Source organism: Triticum dicoccoides, chromosome 7A (genome assembly GCF_002162155.2).
Source record: "Triticum dicoccoides isolate Atlit2015 ecotype Zavitan chromosome 7A, WEW_v2.0, whole genome shotgun sequence".
Taxonomy (NCBI): Eukaryota; Viridiplantae; Streptophyta; class Magnoliopsida; order Poales; family Poaceae; genus Triticum; species Triticum dicoccoides.
This window is the reverse complement of record NC_041392.1, coordinates 17,663,612-17,669,023: the sequence shown is the minus strand read 5'-3', so window position 1 is coordinate 17,669,023 and position 5,412 is coordinate 17,663,612. Positions and strand designations below refer to the sequence as shown.

Here is a 5,412-nt window from a genome sequence, read left to right as displayed (position 1 = left end):
ATCAGCCTCTGCAGCATCTACATAGTCTGTAATTTCAACATGCTCTTCACCATGTGTAGTCCAAACAGTATAATTCCGCTTGAAACCAAAATGACACAGATCTAACTCTACATCATCCCTGTTATTGCTCTCATAGTTTCGACATTTAACACAATGACACTTAATCTTTCCATTCTGGACTACACTTGGCATAGAGAAGGCAAAATCTACGAATTCTTATGTCTTATTATACCACTCATCAGTTGATTTACTATGAGTCCAACCACTATACATCCACTCACGTTCCGCCATTCAATAATATTGTTATTGCACAATTTGGAATATATAACAGTTAATGATCTAACATGGCAATGAAGAAATTACATAAACAAGTATAGAGCCGTGGAAGAGTGGACATTGGACCTGTCAATGGAGAGGGCTGCGGTGCAACACTATCACTCCTCAAACTTGGCCTTCGTAGAAGTACACCGTCCTGATTTTGCCTTCTGTACATAGACATATGGGAACTAAAATATCAATTCCTTTGCACTGGAACCATAAAACAAATTATTTAAAACTGAATCATATACTAATCACAGTCTCCAGTGATGCTGGAGCCAATCTTTTCAAAAGAACAACAAAAAATAGCATCTTTTGCCTCAAGAAAAGTGTCAAATACTAAACAATGACCACTGCATGCTGCTACTAGTGAACTCTGCTGTTACTAAACATGAAAGGTCTACAAGCTGTTACCTTTTTTGGTCGGTTTGCAGGGCCTGGACTAGAAGGGAAACAGAGGGCGAGGCAGTGAGTCAGATCTGGAAGATGAGGACGCGCCAGTCGATCCGGAGGCGCTGGAGTGGCTGGACGACGAGGGGGACTGTTGGACGTCGATGGGGCGGCGCTGGAAGCGCCGGTCGATGCGGATCAAAGCAGTGTTGTACTGCGAATCTGCGAGGGGCGCCGTACTTCGGGTCTGCGAGGGGCGCCGGTCGTCGGGGATGAAGGCGCCGCTGGAATGGCTGGAGGGCGCACGAGGGGTGGCTGGACGTCGAAGGGGCTGCGTTGGCCGGCGAGAGAGGCGATTGATTGGATGGCGATGGGGCGACGGGGCGGCGGTCGATGAGGGGAGATGGCGCTGGAGGAGTGGGGGCAACAGCGGTGTGGGGTCAACCGCCGGCAGTGGGGTGCGGCGACACCGGACGGGAGGCGGCGACCATGGGGGGTTGGGAGGAGGGGGCGGCGGCCGTGAGGGGTTTGGAGGAGGGGCGGCGCGATGCAAAACAGGGGATGGGGACGCGTAGGAGTTTGTTTTAGGTGGTGTTTGGTTCTCTAGTCCTAGGAGTTTTTCTAGTCCCAACTAAAAAGTCTCTAGTCCTTAAAAAAGTCTCTTACTGTTTGTTTTCATAGACTAAAAAGTCTCTAGTCCTTTCCTAGAGGTTATTAAATGACCACGTTGCCCCTAGTATATAGAAAAATAACAATCAAACAACACTATGGGGTGGCGGGCCAATAGGTGCATGAAAGGGCATTGTTGGAAAAGTCTCAAAAAGTCCCTTGAGAGTCTTCTTCATTTAGTCCCAAATGACTAGTTTAGTCCCTAAAAAGTCCCTCCCGTTTGGTAAAAAAGTCTTTAAGAGGGACTTTTTCTAGTCCCTACATAAAAAAGTCCCTGAAAACAAACACCCCCTTAGGGATTTTGACCAGTCGTTCCTGACGTTGGGCCGATCCACGTCAGCGATAGGGGCACAACCGGCGCGAAAACTAATCCCGGGCGGAAAAATCGCGCGCCATCCTTGCTCATAGCCAAAATTCGCGTAAATCGCGCGCCCTGCTCGCTCCTAGCCACGTTCCTGAAGGCGGTGTACCGTCACGTACGTGCGGAAGATATTATTCCCGACGTGGATCGGCTCCCTTCACGAATATGGGCCACGTTTCTGAAGGCTTCTGGTATTCCTGAAGGTTAATATGCGGCCCTTCAGGATTGACTCGGCGCATTCGCCTCGGTACCCAATTCACGTCAGGAACGTCGCACGTTCCTGAAGGAGAGCTCGCAACCTTCAGGAATCTTCTAAACCGTCATGAAAAAGTCTGTTTGGGGTAGTGATGCAACACTATGGTGAAGCTCGTGGACTACAATGCCATACAGCTCGATCAGTCGCGTCTAGGTTCCTTCTGCCCACGAGCTCGCATCCCATCATGGGAGGAAACTCGCTTGTGAGGGAGAAGACAACATCACCCGTCTCATTCAACCCGACCTTGGCACGAGCAAGAGGTTACAGCCGGATCTGCTCAATCCTCGCCGTCGCGAGCCCTGTCCAACCACAACCTAAAGGTAAGTGAACTATCTGAGGTCCTATGTCGTTGCTTGGCTATTTAATGTCGCTGGCCAATTTATCCGGTCTCTACGATGCCAGACCCGGCAATGCGATCAGGCACATCCTATTTGTTTCGCCTTCCCCAGACACTCTTATCCCAGACTCGGCACGACTTGCCCCGGGCTGGAAACCGTGGCAGGGTAGGCCATGGATGTGCAACGTGTGGATTTGCCGTCGGGCCACAACTTTCAACCTGGTGCATGATGTGCCATGTCGTTTACCCAGCTCATCTAGCCCCGGAAAATAGTTCATTAGTTCTTTACCCAATGGCACAATGACGCGGCTGGCCAGCGAAAGAAGGGCATGGGCAATGATCAATATTATTTGTCTTTGGTAAATATCACCTGCACACCATTCACAATAAACATCCTTCCCTTGATAAAGTTGGTTCAGCGTGCCTATTGCCTACACGGCTCTGCATGGGTTGTGCACTTGTGCTAGACTCCAATTTCTTTTGAATACAGTACAGACGCAAGCGTTCATATACATGCGCATACACTCACCTATGAACGCACACACGCACACTGTATCCCTATGAGCACATCATCCTGGGATTTTACTAAGCCACCGTAGCGCCTCGTAGTCGACGGGAACGTCTTCTTCCATTGAACGCGCGTCGCCAGTAATCCTAAAATAAATCCAAAATAAATGCGAGCACCAGGCTGAACCCTGACGAGCCGGGGATACCACTGTCCTCCTAACTATCCAACCAAACATGAGTGGACAAACTCAACTCAGACCCGAACAAACCAAGTAGCCTCCTAATGTCCTCCCAACAGGCAACCGATATCACATCAAACATGGTCAGACCCAGACCGGAAAGCAACAACACCACCCGGCAACAAAGCAGTAGACGTGCCCAGCATAATTCAAACCAACGCACACAAAAAGCCAAACAAAGAACAACATTTAACTCACAATCATTAAAGGATTGTACACCCCCAAGTTCGTAGAGTAAACCACGGAAAAATTTTATAATGTCTGGCTTTTGAGATATCGGCACAAAAGCATAACTGTCAAAGTCGCCCTTGAGCCTATCATATACCACGTTGGCAAGTGTAGTTTTATGTAGACCTCCAAATCCCACAATCGATGCCACCTTCAACTGCTTCTCCCTGTCTATGAGCCAACAAAAATTGCAGGGTGTCTATGATCCAATTGATAAGCTCATTGTTGATCCTTCCATACCAACATGGTTAGCTACATTTTCATATCGTGTCGCAACTCGTGGGTCAATGGCTACATCACTTGACGCTGGAATATCAAGTTTGTACCTTTGGTGCCGTGCACTTGTCTCAAGCACAAGTTACTTGATCTCATTGATCCGTCCGGCAATTTGGTGGTGGGCTCTCAACTTTTTAACGAGTCGCACAGTCTTCCTTCCAAAACCATCGGTTTCACTTTTTGCCCCAACACAGCACATGAAGTCATCGATGATTTCCTCAATGCCACATGACATCTCCCTTACTTGGTCTCTCCACCCTTTGGTTTGCTTGTCTAGCTCGTCCAAATCTGAAAGTCTCTCAAGGGCATCCTTCATGCTGGTAAGATCCTCACTGAAGAACTTACCTCCTTCCGCAAGTTTATGAGCTTGGTGAACTTGTCCCCCATGAGGATGGCCAGCATACCCAGGAGTTGTCTCATCACTCCAGTAGAAGCACTCACCATTAATCCGGCCATCTATTACTGATCAACCTTTTACCTTGGGGCCCAGTTAGGCTTGTAAGGTCCTGTAATGTGGGCATTACATACGTCAGAGCTTCCGAGTTAGATAGAATGTTGGAATGGAAGAATATAAGAACATAAAAAGTAAATTGTTTAGATACTAATTCTACTGCTCATTCAGTAGAGAGCATTATTTCCTATGATTTCACCGCAAAAATGTAGGGAGGAAAAACTGAGGTTATAGAGAGACATGTACCTGAAAGTCGGAGATTGTGCTTGGAGTCGACCGAAAAATCTTCACTTTGCAGCCATTATCAAAGCACGCAGCCCACTGCATTCAGCCTGAGGCCATGCACCAGCCTCGTTGAATTCCGCTTGAGTGCGTGCAGATCTCTATCCCTCCACCAAAAAAAATCTTGCAAATGTGTGCAACAATGTAGATTAGTTTTTTAGTACATATTGGCTACTGAGAGGGGTTAGTAGTGACAATGGAACCGTAGCAATGTACCCTAGAGGGTTGACTAGATCATGTTGACGCGCGTTGCCGCACCCGCCCAATTTAAAGATCTGTGGAAGAGCTTAACCGAAGACCACTTGTTTCTGATTCACCATTTCTTCCAAAAATGTAACGAATTGACCACACATCAATATGACAAAAAATTGTCTTGCGCCAGAAGAATTTGAAGGGCTCTGTACCATAGTGTCACCACGTGCATTTGGTTCAGTGGGTAACCATGACTATCCATCTGCATTGCGTGATTTTATTTAGAGTTAACGATGAAAGATTTTAGGTTGCACTTCGAGATCTTTATCTTCTAACTTGGTTTGTCATAACTGTCACAAACAATTTCTTGACAAAAATTCCATGTAATGATCCTACTGAATAAATGAGAAGAAATTAATAATGTGAGTGTTCAAACCTGCAGGTTTCATCAAGATAGCCAAAAGAAGATCCACGCCATGATTTTGACTCTGACAATCTGAGTAAACAAAATATCCTACATGTTTATTGACTACAAAGCAATCCAGATCATCACTGGAGTTGCACTCATACAGCTGCGAGCTGCGAGTAGCACAGCTGCACAGGTGCTTTGGGCTCACTCGATCATGGGTGAGGCAGACGGGGGAGAGCAACGGAAAAGCCAAAAAAAGGGGAGGAAAGTGGAGAGGCCGCTCACTGTTTTGCCGCCGTCTACGTCGTCCCAAGGTTCCATCTACCTACGTACGCGCCGCCTTCCAGAACGAGGAGATTAGACTTGATCGAGCACTCCTAAATGTCCTATAGGAACGGCAGATCTACTCCTCACATTTTTTTCCTTCCTCGCATTAATCGCCCACGACCCAACCCTTCGAATCGCTTTCTCTTTTTTTTTTTTTTGAAATGTTCGAA

At 47.2% G+C, this 5,412-nt stretch overlaps 1 pseudogene; it reads right to left on the bottom strand.

Moving 5' to 3' along the window:
* Positions 1-4,037, bottom strand: part of LOC119332885 — a 32,917-nt pseudogene extending 28,880 nt beyond the window's left edge.
* Positions 4,038-5,412: the final 1,375 nt, after the last annotated feature.